The sequence below is a fragment of the Silurus meridionalis genome, chromosome 9 (assembly GCF_014805685.1).
Source record: "Silurus meridionalis isolate SWU-2019-XX chromosome 9, ASM1480568v1, whole genome shotgun sequence".
NCBI classification, from domain to species: Eukaryota; Metazoa; Chordata; class Actinopteri; order Siluriformes; family Siluridae; genus Silurus; species Silurus meridionalis.
Window position 1 is genome coordinate 8,888,916 of NC_060892.1, and position 15,780 is coordinate 8,904,695.

Consider the following 15,780-nt stretch of genomic DNA (forward strand, 5'->3'; position numbering starts at 1 on the left):
ATGACAGGAGCATAAAACAATCCAACAAGCAACAATCTTCCTAAGCTTTTTTCCAAAAATGATGAATAAATGAACAAAATCATTAAACTGTTATGTGAATTTGTCCTTTCAAGATGAACAGATTTGACATGATATTGTTTTCATTGGTTATATAATGATTATATTGCAATAAAATGTGCAATGTCATTACATTTAAAGCACTGGGCAGATGCCCTTATCCAGAGCGACTTACACTCATTCACACAACTGAGCAGTTGAGAGTTAAGGGCCTTGCTCAAGGGCCCTTGAACTCATGATCTTTTGATCAGAAATCTAAAATCCTAACCACTGAGCTACCACTTCTAATGCGCTTCTTTTGGTACACGTGACATTTCATTCACATTTATGGCATTTGGCAGACGCTTTCATCCAAAACAACTTACAACTAAGTAGATGATGATTAAGAGCTTTGCTTAAGGGACCAGCGTTTCCATTTTGTTGGCGCTGGGATTTGAATTTTTGACCCTCCGACCTTTCAGAGTCCAATACCTTAACTTCGTCTCATGCGTCGTGTCATGTGATTCAGACTTTAAAAAAAAGGCAGTTTTAAAGGGAGGAGTACACTGCCATGTCTCTGCCATTTAGACTGACAAAAAAGCCACAGGTCCTTCTCAAGGACTGATGGAAAACTAGCTGCCAATCCTACCAGTATCAGAAAGTCATTGAAGGTGCATAAATAAAAAGCACATTGTTAAATAGGTGCTACAGTATCATAAATATGGTGGGTGTTTCACTGTTCTGATAAATCGATTACAAACAACTTGTCATAATTAAAGATAATTCCACCTCACTGTCAGCATGGCTTTGCACTAGCAAATGTTTCTCCAACATCTACACGCTTGGCATGGTTAAAGAAGCCTGATACTTAGCTGAGCCTTACAATCAATGTCAGAGGTATAAGAGTTGGGGTTTTTTTTTTTTTAAAAAGAAAGAAAGAAAACATGCTTAACTGAAGCTGAAGGTCGCTTTCACCCTGAGGTGCTACTCCGTATAAACGTACAAGGTTATGCTAATTATCTGCCCTAAAGTTAGGATGAGACAGGATCCTCTGGCAAAAAAAGATTCTTAGTCACTGGGGAAACCACTGTCAGTAAGGACAATTTTTATACTCCGTCTCTCTCTCGCTTCCATGTCATATTCAAGAATGCAAAGAATACTTGTTTTGAAAGTAAGTGACAGTATATATATATATATATATATATATATATATATATATATATATATATATATATATATATATATATATATATTGCAAGCAGGTAAAAAAAAAATCAAGGCCAACGCAATCAGCCTGCCATGACTGCCTGCAATCAAATTAAAGAGTAATGCACACTCAGGTTGCAGGAAGGGGCAATCACAACTGAAAATGGTGTCCTTCATTTGTTTGTGCTTCCATCCCCAATGAGAATTTATAACATGAAGCACTGATTGAGCTATTTCTGAATATACAGGTATCACCACCAAATCTGGCCATGCCTAACAGAACAACTGGGACTCATTCAAAATCAGACAAGCAAAGTGCATATAAACAGGATGGGGTTTTTTTTCCTGATGCTTTTTCTTTGTTCGCACTTTGGATCTTAACACGGCTTGACACGCTAACAAATAACTCGAGCAAGCGGCTGATGAATCGTTCCTGACGCACAACACTGATAGCTTTGCCATTACAACAAGCTCGCCTCATCTTCACACAAGACAGGCGTTAATGCAAAGGCCTCTCTTCAAATTGTCTGCCATTTACAAGTCTGATACAAAGCATTTAATGGTTGGTTAGTTTGCTGTCCTGGTGCATGTGGAAGATGGAAATTTGGCACTTACCCATAAATCTACCTCTGACACTGACAGGCATTGCTCCTCACAAACTTGGAATACAGCAAAATGCGTCAGGCAGGGATCTGTGATCTATTATCCATTTTACAGTGAAGCAAGTGGACGAGAGCATAGTAAGATAAGTAGTGACGGCATTAACAAGGACATGTTTCAGGGTCAGGTAATGATGGATGATTGACTGAATGCACCAGTGGAAGAAATGTGGTATGAAGGGTGTCAAGAAGGCATTGTGTTCAATGAGTATTTACCTCCTTAAACTCTACAATGTTTTGTATTGTTGAAGCCTGGATCTGAAATGGACTTAATTTGGATTAAGTGTCATACAAGCGTCTATACATAATTACCCAAAATATGGCACACACATTTTTTACTGCTTCCTATACAAAAGTCACTGAATATTAATGAATGGTCCTCCATAGGTAGAGTCATGACTGTAGCACATTATTTCTATTTTTAACAATGGATTTAATTGTGCATGGTGGGCAGAGGTGGCAAAAGTACACCTTCACTTAAGTAGAAGTACAGATACTCATGTTTTAAAATAGTCTGGTAAAAGTTGAAGTACTGACTGCACTTTTTTACTCAAGTTAAAGTAAAGAAGTTTGGGCTCTGACATGTAGTAAAAAGTAGCCATTACTACTATCTGTTTTAGTGTCACGCTGGTAACTGGACTTTACATGATATTAATATTATGGCTGTCAATCGATTAAAATATTTAATTGCATTTAATGGCATGATTGTCATGAGTTTATCTCTACACATTTACGAAAATTAATTGAACATTTTTATCTGTTCTAAATGTACCTACGCAAATATATGTTTATATTAGTAAAACCAGACTTAACATAGAGCATGAAGACTAAATACGTAAATCATCAGGAGTCATCATGGAAATCATGTTTCCACACGGACTGTTGATGAGGTGATACTGGAGAAATTGTACCTCTTCAACTTTCTTACAGATTACATAATCAGAAAATATTTGTTAATTTAAAAGTATAGCTACTAAGTAGTCTGATTATTAGCTTTCTATTAATATATTTATAATGTCTATGAGGCAAGTATTTACTGAGAGTCAGGTTGTTTTACTGATGTGTCTGTGAAGAGAGACGACAGAGATGGCAGAGAGCGCCCCCTGTCTGTTTTCTTTATTTTACAAAAGCACAGCATTTTGTTGTTATTATAACTGTATACAAATAAAAGCAGACCCTTTACAGATTCTAATGTATTGTATAGCAATATTATTTTCTGTATGATCAAAAAAGACAGTAATTCAAGTACGTTTCAGCGTTACGAGAAATTCCACAAAATGCGCCGGCACGTTTGCCGACCCCACAGGGTTCATTGCGTGCATCATGGTGAACTTTGGTGCTTATTTGAGACTCGGCGCATCAAAAAACAAATGTTTACTTATTCAAAATAAATTTTTTTTTAGTTTTTTTTTTAATCTAAGTAAAGAAAGGACGTTGTGAATAAAGACATTTTTTTTGGAAATGTAAAAAGTAGAAAGTACAGATATTTGTGGAAGAAAATTTTATGAGTAAAAGTAAAAAGTAAAAAGAAAAATGAATAGTGAAGTCAAGTACTGATATCAGAAAAAAATCTTCTTAAGTACTGTAACGAAGTATTTGTACTTCACAAGTAATATTACCAGTGTTACACCAGTAAAAGTAAAAGTCCTCCCTTTAATGCAACTATGCAAAGCACAGTTTAATTTCTGTTTTTTTCAATCGCAGACTGTTCACAGCTGACTGTATATGATACAGAAATCCCACCAATGCTGGCAGTTCTTCTGAGTTAATACCATAGCATGATTATGCACTCTAGTTTATCCCTTCATCTCACACTAATCTTACCAGAGCTCAAATAGAGCAACAGAAGCCTTCAACAGTAATCCATTTTTCCAAAAGTAAGGTGTTCCAACCAGGCATGCAGGTAGACGGTTTAACAACCGGGTGCTGCTGAACGGAGTAAGTTGGGGGGGCGGGGGCAGGGGTGGGGAGCAGCATGCTCGATCTTGTCAAGAGCGGAGCGTCACATGTTCCATCTCATGGTGTACTTTGCTGAATAGCATGGAATACTGTTCTGTACATTCTGTGCTTCCTGTCTTCCAACTTTTTTTTATGTCATGTCACATACTAAGTCAGTCAGATTTCATAAGAACAGCTGTTAAATTTATGGGTATATGAAAAATATCATGAATCAACATGTCATGTGAAAAAAAAACACATTTTAGGTTTCATTTGTTATTCCTCTGAATGTTCTGACTTGTTGGGTGTTTTATTGCAGCGAGGAGGAGGCTTGGTAAATAGTCCGCGAAAACATGACATTATTAGTGTATAAATTCACTTGTTGCAAAGCGTGCTTCTATCAGGAGCTAAAGAAACCATCAGGAGAATCAAAGCTTCTGACTCGAACAAGAAGGTACTCAAAGTTGGGGTAATGAAGTGAAGGAGCTCAAGGGGCAACTCGACAAATAAAAGACCAAGAAACGATTGAAGAGAAGAGAATAGAGACCATGCAGAGCTCCAAAGGCCGATAATACTTCCAAAACCGGAGACCTTTCTTTTTCACTGCAATTAAAAGCTTGATGTGTTGAGCTGCGTACAGGGTTTCTGGCATGTATAATTGCCCATGTATTCCTTTTTCATGCAGGTAGTTTTTCTTCTAAGTCACACAAGAACAGGTAGCCTAGAGGTTGCCTTTAATAGAGGGCCGTTTCATGTGGAGCGACGATGGGTTTCCACTTTCTCCTCATTACGTGCACCTTTTCCAAGCTCCTTGGTCGCGGCGTCCATTCTTCCATTAACGTCGGCTGTTTGAAAAGCCACTGTGGCGCAAAAAACCCTGTGAAACTGAGGACTGGCAGGAGTTTGAAGATTAATCCTTTAAAACCTGCTCACTTCACTCGACTCATTTAAGTCATTCTTTGGCAAAGCTGTCAAATTCAAATAGTTGTTCAGGGGACAGGATACACTATTGGGCAAAAACACCTGTAAATTGAGGCACTCACATTTCTGTTCGACGATAGGGCATGAATATCTTGACAAGGGTGCTTATCTTTGATAGTCTGTAATTGCTTCTCCAAGGCCTGTTCAGTTTGGGCTTAAAGTACCGAGATCCTAATGGCAATTGGCACATTAAGTTAATGCTTGTCCTTGACGATGAAGGTTACAGTAATAATTTGGGTAATGGAGCAAGTAAGGTCTTTTAAACACAGACAGAATTTCTCGGCTTGCTTTTCCAGGGTATAGTTTCACACTTTTAAATAAATAAAAAAATAGCCAAGCAAAAGAAAGAGTCAAAAGCTTTCAAACCCAGCTTTCTGAGCGATTAGTCTTATTCTCTACGCACGTGTATTCAACAAAAATGTCTTAATGCCCATTGTTACTTACAAACGTCCAGGTAATGCACTATCATGACTGAACGGTGACATGGCAACAGCTACCTTATAATGTCTAGTCATTATTGTTTAGTTCACGGTTACCGATTAGAGAGTCTGAAGTTATAATTCAGACTGTAAGAAGTTATACTTTCATGCTCTACATTTTCATTCCCAAAACTGACTAATGCTTTCGAGGTGAGATCTATTTTTTAATACACAGGGAGAATGAACACACACTCCTTCATTGTTCGTTCGTCCTTCTATATTTTGTTTCATCATCGACTGTTCTTAAACACATCTCACATAATCTCATCAGTTTGCCATTTAGACCAGAAAAAGTAAACAAAATAAAAAATGTGTCAAACCTATATCCCTTTCTGAACTAATACCTCCAGCCATGCAGGTAGTCTTTGGTCAGATGAGCTGCCTTTAGCTAAATAATTTACATAAATGCAAGTGATTGAATAAGCTGCAATAGAGGATCTGCTACAAAAGTCAATCTGGGTTCATGTTTATCAAAGTGAAACTGCTGAATTACAGCCACTGAAATGATTTGTATGGACCGTGCTCTGCCAGTGGACTGTTCTACAAGTTTTAAATGTGTGCAATGAGCGCTGAAGTCTGTGCAGCAAAATGAATGTAGAGTTGAGTCAATTTGCAAAGTGCAATCTGTATCCAACATTTTTTTGCTCAGGGCTGTACCCTAGGGCTGAACCATTTCTCAGGGACAACCTCCCAATTCATCAACTCCACACGTAAACAAGAAGAGAAGGGACAAGAGGAATGATCACTCGACACTTTTCACTCCCCAATCAGGTCTCTTTCAGGCCTCAATCAGCTCTGCATTAGGGTGCCTTAATTGTCCATCATGTTCACACAAAAGCTGTTCAATCGCTAAAATGGACCATTTTCATCCAGGTACATCTGTTCATGTTCCTTTTATATGAGCTTCCTGAACACAGAGTCTGGATTTTTTTTCTACTTTGTCTGTGGAAATGTGATTAGAAGGGGAAAAAAAGAGAAAAAGAAACCATGGAGTCTCTCACAGACCACCGTATTGATCAAGTCTGCCTATGAGATTAAAATTTTCCTTTTAGTGACCTAAATGATTCTTTGCAGATGGAAGAGTCCGTTCGGCTAATGGACTGAAAGAGTTCACCAAAGAATTCAGTTCAGGAGACGTACCCACTTCTTTTCCATGCACCGCCTTTGATTTGACCAAGAATGTGGCATTTCTCTAAGGGGAACACTTCATTGCCACTGAAAGGAGGCCCTGCAATGTCGCATGTCCCTGAGGGGGCCAAGGAGGTAGATTTATTTGCTGCAAAATCACCAGCAATTTCACTTAACCTTCTTTGGTAAGTAGTTGCAGAACAATGATTTAGAATGATAGTTACGTGACTGTTAAAAAACTTACATGAATGCTGAAGTCAGTGAATTAGAAAATTCTGGTGGAAAATGCATAATAATTTGAATCATCCTGGTTCCCTGCTTCTGCATGAAGTTCTTTCAATCGGAAACCACTCGGTGTTGCTGAAGATGGCTTCCATTTAGGAACCATGAAGACGGCTTTGGACTCTCAACGCTGCGGCCCGGGTTTGATCCCCGGTCAGGGAACCAACCCCAGCCATTAGGGTTGCACAAGCCTTAGTGCCGGTCCCAAGCCCGGATAAATGGGGAGGGTTGCATTAGAAAGAGCACCCAGCGTAAAAACATGTGCCAAATCAAACATGCGGATGATCCGCTGTAGCGACCCCTAATGGGAGAAGCCGAAAGAAGTTTTTTTAGAAGACGGTTTTGGACTGTAAATAATATGAACAGTTTGCTACATAAGATTTAGACTACAACTACCATAACCAGTTTTGCATTCAAGACTCCATTAGTGAACAAATTATACCCTCAACATTGAAGGAACTATGATGAATGGATATTCAGTGTCACCCAGATGAGGATGGGTTCCTTAAAACATCTCAGAGTTTTCTCCTTGCCACAATCACCAATGGCTTACTCATAAGGGATACATTTATAAAGACTAATTTATGATTTTTAAATTGATATAATCAGAATATATATATTCTGTAAAGCTGCTTTGTAGTAATGGCCACGTTATTTTTTGACACATTATATAACACATTTTTTCTAATAAAATATAGGTCCCACTATTCATGTTAAATGAGAGCCTGTTCCTAAAAACTTGCCTAGGAGTGTAAGATGAACTTTACTAGGACAATTTTTTTTTTATCTTAACAAAATTTTAGCAGAATATCCATAAATGACAAAATGTAGCCAAACTCTGTCTGCTTTGCGAAAACTCAACCTATACATCACTTTACTGTGTAAGCTGCACAAATGTGCCATTCATTTTTAATTGTGTGCTGCCTTTTAAATGAAAATTCAGCCCCGTGTTAGTGCAGTAAAATATTTTGTTATTTAGTGTTGCCATTCGTAAGCACTCTGTTATTACCTTAGTTTAAGCCTTACTCACTATAGGTCTTATCAGGTCACATTTCTTTCATCTCGTCAATTTCGCCTGCCAGCAGGACTTCCACATCATTTACCGTGGTGATAACACATTGCTGCAGATGATCATGGGGCAATCTAATCTTAGCTTGTTGACAATTCGTCTGTTGGCGCATTTGCTTCATTACTGTTATTGTTTTTTCCTCTTTTATGAAGACTCGCACCCACAAAGCAGCAGTAGGAAATGACAGGCCCGCTTGCCGCTCATGAAGACTATTTGCATAGAATATTCATTCTCTGATGCCAGCCATCCTCAACAGGGCCATTTGTGTCCCTTTCACATTGAAGCACGAGCTGCAACACAAAAGCTTAATTACTTATTTGTGCGAGCGCCAGACCTGTTATTAACCACACTAAGACAGAGCACGCTTTTCATCTGAGTGGAATAAAAGCCAGAGTGAAAAAGGCACCGAAGGACGAGTAATGTTTTTAAGGGCTGTCCCTCGGCCGCCTTTTTTTTTTCTGACAGGAATGGATTCAGACATTTAGTAAAGATGCCGAGAAAAAGGAAAGCCGGAAATCTTTATTTCTGTCAAACCGCATGAAGCAGAAGCGATATTTGTATAATAATAAAAACAAAAACCCACACAAAATAAACTCCCTGCTCTCTCTCTGGAGCTGAATTATTATAAATAACAATCTCACAATCCATCATGTTTTTTGACCTACAATCAGATACCTTCTTTGAATTAATTAACCTGGATTCATATAAAGTGTCTCCCATTCTGACAAACACCTGTTATTCATACTGCTATTTAACCTGATATTATTGCCTCTGCCTAAAACATAACTTGAACTATAAATTGGTTATAAATCAGCAGCAAAGGGAAATGTCACACAAGGACAATATACTTTGTCATGTGGATAATTGAGCAGGTCTAGTTGCTGCCTCGCCGCCTTAGTGTCCTTCCTACAATTCTGACCTCAGGATATGGTCAGTGTGTGTGTGTGTGTGTGTGTGTGTGTGTGTGTGTGTGTGTGTGTGTGTGTGTGGAAAGGGTGATGTCTAGGGTTTTCCTAAATTATATATGGGTTTACCAGATTTCTTACATCCCAAAAACCATACTAATAGAATAGAATAGAATAGAATAGAATAGAATAGAATAGAATAGAATAGAATAGAATAAAATAGAAGCACAGTGAAATTCTTTACTTCGCCATATCACAACTTGTTCGGAAGCGGGGATCAGAGCACAGTATCACCCGTGTACAGTACAGCGCCCCTGGAGCACAGAGGGTTAAGGGCCTTGCTTTATAATAATGGACAATAATGAGGTATTTACATTTATGGTATCTTATCCAGAGCACCTCATTTATACAACTAAGCATATAAGGGCTAAGGGCCTAATTCAGGGGCCCAGAACGAGGCAGATTGGCAGAGCTGTGATTTGAAATTTGAAGCGAATAGATAAGCATACATTTGATCTTCTAAATGGGAAACAGAGAAGGAGCTCGTATCAGGAAACAGGAAAGCATCATATCCTAAGAAAACTGCACCCTGGGAAATTGTCCGGCATTTCCAAAGGATTTACCACCTGCCGTGCTCATTGTTTCTCTACGAATCCGTTTTAAAAAATGTGCCAAATACACACCAGTTTGATGCCATCTGTTACCCTGCTCACCTGAGCTAATTTTCTTGTTTGCACCTGCAGAGAACAGGGTTACCGAGCTCATGAGTGGTTTCATGGGTGTTGAAATTTTGGGGGAAACAAAAAGAAATGTTGGTACATTTTATGTTTATTTATATATTTATCTTATTGACATCATACAGTGAATCTGATGCTCTGCCAGGCCTGGAAGAGGCTGCTTCAGAAATATGTGTCTTCAACATGAGTCTGTAAATGACATCAAAAACTGCAAGGATTCTATCTATCTATCTATCTATCTATCTATCTATCTATCTATCTATCTATCTATCTATCTATCTATCTATCTATCTATCTATCTATCGGTCACTGACACAACTCTGAGTTGTTGAGTGGCAAATATTACATCTTAAAGTGCTATTAATTAAAATAAGCATTGCCTGAAGACTTGTCACCAATTATACCTTCACTATACAGTTGCTTACTTGCCCACAGATATTATTTTGAGAAAATCAATAAAGCACTTAAAAAAATACTGATTGAATATATATAGGTGACGTATGGGTTAAAATGACCCAGATTGGCTCTCTGGTTCAACTTATCCTTTATATCCATTTAGTGTTAAGGTTTTAGCTTAAGGCAGCTTATTAGATAAAAAACTAGAAACAGGGAAACTATGGAAAGAGTTTTATTTATTGCATGTACCATTCCTGCATTAATGCATTGACTTCATTCATATATTTAGTAAGGATTACATTAGGTAAAGATAAAGCAATGGATGAATTTTAGTCATTGTGGTTGATATTTTTTGCGGTTTATATTTTCCCCTCACTTTTTGGTTAACAGAACCAACAAAGTTTGCTAGAAAACATCAAATGCTGGTGTGAACAGAATTGAGAAGTTTACCTAACGACTCTTCTGGTTTGAGTCGTTCGTTCTTTTGTCACGTGACTCCCATATAGACTATGCGGTTAAATGTACATATTTTTATTATTGGAACTAGAAGTTTGTATATGTAGACATGTTAGGGGATCTGCTTATTGAAAATGTTACAATTTCTTTTATTTTTGATCTAATGTAAAAAAAAATTTACTAAGTAACTCAAGAAAAGATTTGTTCGTTTTGATTAACGAGATAAAAAAAAAATTACTTGAATGATCCGATCTTTCCATCACTATCACTGAAATGACTATACCCACTAGATACTTATACATTATGGCCGGTATCTGACCAGTGTTAACCTCTCTGACCACAATTTTTTGCCAAAGCCTTTATAAAAGAGTTTGCAAATTTACTTCCCCTGCATGTTGCACCATTTGCCTCTGTTTCCGCTTCAATACGGGAAATTGAGGACACCAATGGTATGACCCAAATAAAACCCTAATATCCCTTTTTATTTTGCCTTTTAAACGTTCGATTCCTCACTTTGATTCATGTGCTTACTCTAGCTCTATAGACAAAATAAGTGAGATGGATTTAACCCTTCATATTTTCACACTGGGCTGGTGCAGCACACATCCACATCCGATTTACTGTCGAAATTCAGCATTTCTGAGAGTGCAGAAAGCTTAAAAGGTGCTACACAAAGCTGCTTGTTCCTCCCACCATGTGGAAAAAGAGCTCATTTATTCAAAAACACGAGCAATTATGTTGATGTAAGGTGCTGGCTCAAAGCAGGTAGCATACTCCATTATGGATTCCAACATACAGCCCACTGCTTGAGGGCCAATTAAAGCACAACCTCTGTGAACCTTTTGGAATTCAGGTAATGAAAAGGATGCACGGGTTGAAGCTGAAGCAAGACATATGGGATGATGCTATTTTTATGGTCCTCCACACCAATTACATACTGTACTCTGAAGAAAAAAAAAATCTATCTGTTGACTAAGCAATTCAAATGCAAAAGAAAAAATACAACAATGGCAAAATATTTATACTTGGCTCCGACTTGCTGGCATTTTTCCCCCCTCACCATCTCATTCCTCTAGCGAGTTCGCACAAGTGTGGTGGCTTCTCCGACTATGCCGAGTAAAGCTTGCAAACCAAATTATGTAATGATTCATTTACTAGAGAGGGATATTGTACGACAGGCCCAAACTCACCTACTTCTACCAAAGAACCAAACAAATAATGCACGCAATAGTTTAAATTGACACTTATATGCACTGAAGAATCAAAAGTGTGGTACAATCAGGCAATCTGTTGTGCATGAACTGCTTAAAAGCAAGTGTTGGAGAGGAGACATTGGTGCCTAACAAATAAGGAAATGACCTTTTTTTTATACATTGGCAAAATGGAACAGAGTAAGAGTTTACAACAAGAGGGTTTATTGATTATTTTTTTTTTTTACATGAAAGCCCTGACAATAGAATGCAAGTCAATGACACTTTATCGTACACACAAAGGGGTTCAGGAAATGAATACTGTAAAAGGCTTGGACATCTATTGTATCTTCTGCATGCAAAAAAAAAAAAAGAGTAAAAAAATAGCTTGAAAGCATCTCAATGATGTAATTGTGTGGTCCAAATTTAGCGTTCGATCAGCACTTCAGATAATGTCTGTGTATTGATCAATCAAAATAAAGTATAACTGTAAGGATAGCAACAATGTGCATTTCAGGACAATGAGGTGGAAGCAGCTGACATTTGACGCAGCAAATGACTCATGGGTCTGGTTTCACTTGTTATTTTTTTGTATTTTAAAATTCAGGTTTAAAACTGATTCACCCTTAAAGAAATCGATAGCTCTGTGTTGATGCATTTACCGCAGAGAAAGACAATTGATTTTATATCTCTGCACCACGTTAATGCATTAACTTTTGAAGACATCTCTCTTTAGGCTTTCTGTTGTCATACGCTGAGGTTCGTGTGCGGCTATTTTCTGCACACAGGTGAATATCGATCCTGACAGTATCATGGTCAATGTCATGGCAATGGGTTCGATCTTTACAGCAAATCAGTTTGGCTGTTTTAAAAAGTCATTCAGTGTCATTATTTTTAGAAGAGCTGAAAGTACAGTACAGAGATCATTTGATTGTAAAAAGTATGGAACAAAATGATAAAGACACAAAAGATAAGAAATACAAGCGATATGAAAGCTTTTCTTTGTCTCCATTAAGATAACACACACACACACACACACACATATATATATATATGTGTGTGTGTGTGTGTGTGTGTATATGTATATATATATATATATATATATATATATATATATATATATATATATATATATATATATATATATATATATATATATATATATATATATATATATATATATATATATATATATATATATATATATATATATATATAAACATTTTGACAAATTCTTTTAGAAGGTGTTAAAGCCACAGGCAAGGCTAGTATATTGATAAATAAAAACTTTATTCAATAATTAATTCATTATTTAGCATTCACTGTGAGGCAGCAATAGTAACTACAATTGTTTATATTATTAGTGTAACTATAATACACTATAAAGCCCAACTACTGTGAATACCCGGTGAGCACGTTGATTTGTGCGTTCTGAAAATCTCTACCAAATACCTCTAGAAATTCCAGCTTAAGTTCCAAGTCTGCTGTTATATTAACCTCCCTCCACTCGATTGGGAGGGCTTTTAACTAAATTTTGGAATGTAGCCACAAAACCATAAGTGAGATCAGGTACTGATAGCAAACCATGCCTTCATGGAGTTGCATAGTACACAGTGGTACCGGTATGTTGGAACATGTTTGGGTTCTTTAATGAAAAGAATAAAAGGAAAATGCAAATCCACATTACAGAAAAACCTCCTCCAAAAACAGAATGCTTACAATTTTGTGGAAAGAGTTGGGGGGGACGAAGCAAATGAGTGTAAGGGTCACGTACCTACAAACCAGTGTCCCTATAGTGTATGTTTAACAAATAAAATTGTGGACAGCCGTTCTTAACATACAAAAATCAGATAAATCTTTGCCTATAACATGCCTACAATAATTGTGGAAATGTTTGAAACTTGCCTAGGCATTATTGCAACAGTCAATCAATTTTGGGTGCAAAAATCCGTCTAACCAGGTGGTAAAAACACTCAATATGCCTATAGATAAGAGTGATTTCCTCATATAGTGAATGTCAGACTTTGACCAAGTTCCTAGATAGCTAGAGTACATGACTAACATAACCCTAATCAATTTAGTTTGTAATCGGATACAAGCTGTCAAAATGTCTGTAATACTCATGTGAAACAGCTGGAATGGAATGTTTGAATGTGGTTTTCTCTTCGGTTCAGTGTGTAAGCAGACTTTTTAAAACATATTTAATTATATATATATATATATATATATATATATATATATATATATATATATATATATATATATATACAGTGCCCTTCACAATTATTGGCACCCCTGTTTAAGATGTGGTCGTGGACTTCTAAAAATTCTCCTTTTTTTTAAAACAACATAGAACCCAAATGCAAAAAAAGAGAAAAATCCAACATTTTATTTAAGTACATAACTTTGGTGGTAAAAAATCACACATTTAGAAGAAAAAAAAACCTTGAAATCATGTGTGCCACAATTATTGGCACCCCTGATGTTAATACTTTGTACAACCTCCTTTTGCCAACAAGACAGCACTTAATCTCCTCCTATAACATTTCACAAGATTGGAGAACACAGAGAGAGGGATTTTTGACCATTCTTCTTTGCACAATCTTTCTAGATCATCCAGTGTCCTGGGTCCTCTCTTATGCACTCTTCTCTTTAGCTCGCCCCACAGGTTTTCGATTGGGTTGAGGTCTGGGGACTGAGATGGCCATGGGAGGACCTTGAGTTTGTGACTGCTGAACCACTTTTGTGTAGATTTTGCCACATGTTTTGGATCATTATCCTGCTGAAAGACCCAATGACGACCCATCTTCAGCTTTCTGGCAGAGGCCATCAGGTTTTTATTTAAAATATCCTGGTACTTCAAAGCGTTCATAATGCCATGCACCCTAACAAGGTTCCCAGGGCCTTTGGAAGAGAAACAGGCCCACAGCATCACAGATCCTCCACCATACTTCACGGTGGGCATGAGGTGCTTTTCGGCATACTCATCTTTTGTTTTACGCCAGACCCACTTAGAGTGTTTGTTGCCAAAAAGCTCAATCTTAGTCTCATCTGACCAAAGCACACGATCCCAGTTGAAGTCCCAGTACCGCTTAGCAAACTCCAGAAGTTTACGTTTGTGAGTGTTAGTGAGAAAAGGCTTTTTCCTTGCATGCCTCCCAGACAGCTTGTTGGCATGTAGAGGCGTCTGATGGTTGTTTTGGAGACTCTGTGACCCCAAGATGCCACTCTTTAATGCAATTCTGTGACGGTGAGCTTGGGAAATTTTTTTACTTCTCTTACCATCCTCCTCACTGTGCGTTGTGGCAAGATAAACTTGGGACCTCTTCCAGCCTTGTTTGTCACTGTTCCAGTTGTTTTAAACTTCTTAATGATTCCTCTGACTGTAGATACCGGCAAGTTAAGGCGGTGGCTATTTTCTTGTAGCCATTGCCTGACTTATGAAGGTCGACACACATCTGCCTTACTTGAATGGTGTGTTCTCTTGTCTTTGCCATGTTGACAAATGGGTAAGAGAATTAGGCCTCTGTGTCACGTCATATTTATACCCCAGGGAAACAGGAAATCATGAATTACTAATTAAAAGTCCCTAGATACCCTGACCAACCTTAGCAACTACAGAAAATATATAAAAAAAAAAAAAAAAAATTTTTTTCAGAGGAATTGTTAGGGGTGCCAATAATTGTGGGAAACATGATTTCAAGTTTTCTAAATGTATGATTTTTTTTACCACCAAAGTTATGTACTTAAATGAAAGGTTGGATTTTCTCTTTTTGCATTTGGGTTCTATGTTGTTTTAAAAAAGGAGAATTTTAGAAGTCCACGACCAGATCTTAAACAGGGGTGCCAATAATTGTGGAGGGCACTGTATATATATATATATATATATATATATATATATATATATATATATATATATATATATATATATACACAGTGGAACCCGGTTATGTCGATGTCCTAGGGGGTCGCCAAAAAGCATCGAGATAACCGATGATCGAGATAAACGAAAATCAAAATGGCGTCAGTATATTAACGTGCTTGAAATTTCTTTATGTACATGCTGTGCGTTAATAAATGAGAATGTGCATGCACGTGTTTTGAAGGGTTTTTACACAACAGCGTTGCGCGATTTGTTTGATGAAGGCATGCTATAAAAATACATACAGTACATGCTTATCTGTCAGGAATCCACCTGCCATGCCCCCTTCGACCCCCTACTTTCTCGGCCGCTTTTTCTGAAGCTCCCAGCTTCAATCGCGCACATATGGTGCTCGTTCAGCATCATCACCAGCTCCTATTTAAACTTCCACACTCT

General features: G+C 37.5%; 1 protein-coding gene across 1 annotated transcript in view; it reads right to left on the reverse strand.

Moving 5' to 3' along the window:
* Positions 1-15,780, reverse strand: part of LOC124391272 (cell migration-inducing and hyaluronan-binding protein-like) — a 137,852-nt gene that overhangs the window by 91,416 nt on the left and 30,656 nt on the right. The gene's annotated exons all lie outside the window — the stretch shown is intronic.